Raw genomic sequence first — 6,420 nt, forward strand, 5'->3', positions numbered from 1 at the left:
TTATCTTCCATTGCAAAACACCACTCAAGAAATTCATTAAAACCAAGTCCTAAAACTTTGATCACAGAGAGTAATCCTTACCAAGTTCAAGAAACTTAAAGAGTGACCATTTCCTATAAACATACTTGTCCAAAGACACCATTTGTCACGACCCAAACCCGCCTCCATAGGTTTAGCATTGTAACTGGCCAGTAATCCTAGGATTACCGATAGCCTATGAAATAGATCAACAAAATAAGGGGATAGCGAAAGAAAATATCAAACATACAATGTCCATAGAGTTGTGCAGACATATATGGAACATAAATTTTAACCTTAGATACATATATGTGACGCTATATATATGCATCAGTCCTTCGTCACCTTCATATATAGATTAAACAAAATGGGACTTAGCCCAATATACGGAGTATGCAACAACTTGTTCAGACACAAACAAAAAGAAATGAAACTGAATTCACAAATTCGACCACTCAAAGCATTTCGAGAACCTCCTTGGGAAGCGCATAAGTTGGCCGACACAAAACAAATCCAGGCAGTAGCTTAGGCTTGATCACAGACCTGATCACCTACATACATAAATAATATAGTGGGCTGGAGCCCAGTGAATAATAACAGATTAAAGGTTTTATAAATGATGTCTACAATAGATTCAAAAATTAGAATTCAGATCAGAAACAGATTCATATACATATTCAGATTCTCACAGATAATCATACGTGGTACATCCATTATCGTTAATAAATCTGATGGCTCATGAATACATGAGAGGCACAGATGACCTATAAAGGGACCAGATGACCCATAAAAGGACAGAATGACCCATAAAGGGACGTATGTAGAGCAAATAACTAGTTATGCATTACCAACCCTGGTACCAAGTAACATATAACATATCACATGATGCTAAGGATGCCACAATACGTTTCAGAAAATTGGATATTCATTCATGATTCACAAACTCACATTTCAGAAAGCAGATCATATCATATTAGTAAAAAAATACTTAAAGTTGAACATAGCTTTACAGAGTTATTACTCACAGATGGCTCTAGTAACATAACAGACAGAGTAAACAGATCAGACGAACTATGGTGCTTGACCTACACAAACACGCTCTGCCGATGCTTAACTTATTACTTTTCTTTCTTGGTGTATTTTTAATCCTTATCCTCATTATTATAGCTTAATCATGGCTTAGGAAGGCCTAGGATGCAATGAGGATGTCAAAATGCATTTGAAAACACTTAGCCAAATTTCTGAAAATAGGGTAGTTTGCTCGAGCAAGGCTTTGATCACTCGAGCGGTTTGCAAAGTCTATAAAAGTACTAGATGCTCTCGTTTCATGCTCGAGCCAACTTTTGGTTGCTCGAGCCAACCCCCTAAACTCTACAAAACTTTTTGAGAGCTTGAATTTTACGCTCGAGCGGTGAGACCAAATTTTGGAATTTCCAAATTGTTGTTCAAGATGCAAAACTCAAATTCAAAGCCTCAAAACACATTCTTTAGGCCCAAAACTTGAGAAAACATGTAGAAAATCATAGAACTTCATGAATTGAAAGTCGTTTCACAAAATCAAAACCCAAAAGCAAGCCAATTGTTCAAAATCAAACTTGAAATGTTTATGTATATAACATGCACGTATTAACATGGTTTCTTTCTTTCAAAACACGATCCAAGACATGATCAAATGAGATAAAATGGTATGGAATGTAATGAATTCTCAAAACAAGGTTAAAACAATGACATGTATGGAAGAATTCTTAGAAAACAAACTCAAATTATGATGAAATGAGCATGCATGCATGATTTGCTTCCCAATTCTACTTAGCTTGAATTATGCATTAACCAACTTGATTCTCTTGGATTCTCATGTAAGCTAACTTAATGTCTTAAATTCAAGATTGAATTTCTTACCCAGGCTCTCAATTCTCTTGAATCTTAGCTATTCCTTGTATGATTTTTCCAATTCTTTTAATTTTCCAAGTAATTCTTCATCTTCAAGCTTTGATCTCAATGTTCTTTCTTCTCTCCCTCTCTCTACGTTTTTGTTAAAGAAGATGATGGCAAAGAAGTGTTTTTTAGGCTTCTAGAATCAATTAGCCTTATATAGGCTCAATTTGTGGAGAGAAATTAATCCTTGATTAAGCTAATCAATTGGCATTATTTTATTCTAATTATTTGATTCTGAATCAAATTCTAATTAAACCTACTATAAAATTCTAAAAATCCCAAATAACACGTATACCTAGGCAATTTCATGTTTGAACGCCGATGCCTTTAATTCGCATATTGAAACAGAAATTCAAACAGATATTCCTACGTCAAACAGATATAAGCACAATTAACACAAAACACATGCAATTATCTCAGAATTCTTCTTAATTAGTCATTAGGCATTCTTAGTCATGATTTATTAACTAATAACTGGTTAGGGTTGTTACACCATTCTAGTTCAAATTCCAAGCTTTGGTATTTAGGATTGAGAACATACTTCACAACTTTGAGGGTGATCAAAAGAAAGTTTGGAAATCACGAAGTCCATTCTTTCTTTGGAAAATGAATTTTTAATTTCTTTCATTTTCTTGCATTTTCTATCTTATATTTGTTTTCTTTCTTTGTTTTCATATTATTTTTGTTATCATCTAACGAGAAATGGTTAGTTGAGCCACCTACATATTTCTCGTTTGCTCCTTTCTCGGTGTTGCAACAAAATAAGTTTTGCTAGGCCTAGTTGGTCGGTTAGCTAATTATTTGGCCAGTTGGTTAACTTCTTCTGAACGAAACAGAGTAGTCTTCCAGCGTTGAGCATAATGGTTTCCGGCAATCATCAAGACCTACATCTTCTGTTTTCTTTTCATTTGAGAATTTTGTGAGGTTTCTATTTCGTTGTAATATTTTTTCCTCTTCTCTCTTATTCGAAGTGTAATTATTCAAGTGTTGTAATAATTTCTTGCCCCGCTTCTTTATATCCCGTTCTTTTACTTGCTTTGTTTTATTTGTACATATACATCTTATTTTTTCTTTTCATCATATCCATGCTTTGTATCCATGTTTCATACATATTGATTCGGCTAAATTTGCATTTATGGATTTAATCAATTCTTATGTGATTATGTGTGCTACCTCATGTTCTTGAGATGATTCACATGTCATATATTAGAAGCTGAATCTTTAGTTGCATCTGATGTGTGAATTGCATTAGGATTTTGTATATAAGATCATGTATATTTTACTAACTTTGTTTTGTAGCTGTTTGTAGGACATCAGTAAATATGTAAGTTTTTATGCTTTAGCATCCCACTTGTATGTGTTTTTCTTACTATATTTAGCATTCTACTATGAGGCTATTTGGTTATTTGATATAACTCTATGGATTCCGATGGATGGTGGTTATGTCGCTTAATTTCGAATGATGTTGATTTTCATGTTTGTAAACTCAATTTCTTTGAGTTGTACATTTTCAAAACCCTTTCAAAATGCATGAAATCAAGTTGTTCCAAAATGAATGACATAGTTTATACTTGTTTGCTTCATATAGTAATTTTTAGGATTTGTTAACTAATCGGAACATGAATATATAAAGTAAATAAAACTTATATTGTGGTTTAGTAGAGGCTGGTCTTTTGATCAGGTGAGTAGGGATGCTCAATTAATGCCCTTCCCTTCTATACCTAAGGTTCCAACCCAAGATATCTTCGGTTACGACGGACAATGGCCTTGGCACGAGTCATGGGTTTCCTAATTTCCTAAAATATTAGGTAGCGATTCTAAGATCCAGTGATGCAGTCCATTTTTGGAAAATGTTTTGCAATAAATTGGATTTTCTATAAAAGTTGCCAGATTTGGATTCTCATTTATCTTTGACATTGCACTCACGAGACTATATCAAAGAGTTCGAGGGTCTAAACTGCTTAACACGTGCGGGTACATCCTGAGCGATGTTACAGGTACATTTGTTTGTTAGGAAAAATCAGGACAATGCCTACACCAACCCTTTTACCTATTTTAGATCCATCAAACATCAGCCTCTAGGGATCAGTTTCTATCATATCAACCCCAAACAGATCTGGTTCAACAGGTAGACATGGATGTTCTGGTAGAAAATCTGTTAGAGCATGTCCTTTCACTGCTCTCTGTGGCACATATTTGAAACAATATTCAATCGAGGCCGAAATCCATTTTCCTTGTCTACCTCTTAAAATAGGCTTAAACAACATGTATTTTATCACATCAATTTGTGCCACAACAAATACCTCTGAAGGCAGCATATAATGCCTAAGTTTTATGGTAGTAAAGTATAAAACCAAGCATAACTTCTCAACAGAGGTATACCTAGTTTCAGCATCATTCAACCTCTTACTTAAGAAATAAATGGCTTGTTCATGGCCCATATCATTTTCTTGGGCCAGCAAACAACCAATCGATAGGTCACATACTAAAATGTAAAGCTTTAAAGGCTTTCCTGAAATAGATGGCATAAGAACTAGAGGATTGGCCAAGTTACTCTTGATCAAATTAAAAGCTTTTTGGTGACATTCCTTCCACCTAAACTCATAATCTGACTTTATTTCTACCAAGGAAGAAAATACTAGAGTTTTTCTAGCTAGATTTGCAATAAATCTTCTTAGGAAATTGATTTTGCCAAGAAAACTCTATAATTCTTTCTTGTTGTTTAGGGGTTTGGCTTCCAATATAGCCTCGGCTTTATTAGCACCTACTTCTATGCCTTTATGATGCACCAAAAAGCCCAAGAATTTACCTACAGTTACCCCAAAGGCACATTTCAAAGGTTTTATCTTTAACTGATGATTCCTCCTTCTTTAAAATGTCTACCTTAGATGAATTAGATGTTCCTCAAATATTTCAGTCTTCATAGCCACATCATCAATATATACCTCTAAAAACCTTCAAATTTGATCATAGAATATGAAATTCATTGCTCTTTGGTATGTAGTTCCAGCATTTTTCAAACTCAAAGGCATTACTACCCATTCAAATGTGCCTAAGGCTCCAAGACATCTAAAAGCAGTCTTATGGATGTCTTCTAGTTAATGAAAATTTGATTATACCCAGCATGCCCATCCACGAAGGATAAAACCTTGCTTTTGGCTGCTGAAGCAACTAAAAATCAAGATATTCATCATTTGGAGTCGCTAGATTCAAGTTCCTAAAATCTATGCACACTCTCAACTTTCTATTTTTCTTTATAACAAGTACAATATTCGACAGCCATTCAACATATCTGGTTATTCTGATGAAACCTACCTTAAATAACCACTCAATTTCTTCTTTAACTAACAAAGTCACTTCATTAGCCATTTTTCTTGGAGGTTTTTTATGTGGAATGAAGTTATCTTTTATTGGTAACTTGTGCTTTACTAGTGTTCTATCCAATCTAGGCATCTCTTCATAACTCCTAGCAAAACAATCCACGTACTCATATAGCTAACCAACCAGTTTGCCTTTACTCTCATTAGATAAACTAGCATTTACATAGATTGGCCTTTTGTAGGCCTCAATTCCTAAGTTGAATTCCTCTAAGGGATCTTGAACATCTGCTTCGAGGTCATCAAGCAGCAAGAGCAGCTCTCAAATGCTCCAAATGCACCTTTTTATAACTCAGAAGGCTATTGTCTATTACAGATTTTGCCCATGAACAATTAGTCTAAGACTTAAACTTTAACCTACTTACTGAAAAGAAATTAAAAAGCCTAGAAAAAGTAGAGTTAATTACAAGAGTTGTACCTGTCTCATCCAGCTTGTCTTCTTCACTTGTTTGCATCTGCATCATCTGTTCCCTCTATCATTTCTTCAATCACAAGCCCCTTCATTTTCTGCATAGGGCTTGGTTTGGCCAATTCCTCGCCCATTTGCTTGAATCAAATGATGCTCTTGGATTCTTCATTAGTTAGGCATTTTCCTTGGGATTTGACCTCATCTTCAACCACCTCAATTGGGTCTATGTCTTCATCATACAACACAAGCTCTATGTTGTTGACATCTGCTACAAATGGATTTGCATCTGCCCAATAGATCTTCATTCCCTTCCCTTCATCATATTCATTGTTAGTCAAGAATATTAAAGCTTGATGCAAAGAGGATGGCACACACTGTAGACACCCCATTTTTGACCGACCTTAAGACTTAGATGTCATCGATTGAGCGCTTGGTGATTGCGCATGTTGTGCTCGTTCTGAGGTTTCGGAGTTTCGACTGAGGTCCTTACCCCCAGACCTCGGGACCCTTTTATGCTTTGCCTCGGTTTGCGGACCAAGTCATGCTTTCTCTTCCTGGAGGGAGAGAGAGGTCATGTAGACCATCTCTCAGTGGCCGTAGGCTACTTTTCATGGTCGCAGGCCACTGTTTCCCGTTTGGAGACTAGTTTTCGGTTTTCAGAGCCGTTGGCCGCGCGCGTCA

This window comes from Camellia sinensis, unplaced genomic scaffold, assembly GCF_055761805.1.
Source record: "Camellia sinensis isolate YWXY unplaced genomic scaffold, ASM5576180v1 Unanchor3, whole genome shotgun sequence".
Lineage (NCBI taxonomy): Eukaryota > Viridiplantae > Streptophyta > Magnoliopsida > Ericales > Theaceae > Camellia > Camellia sinensis.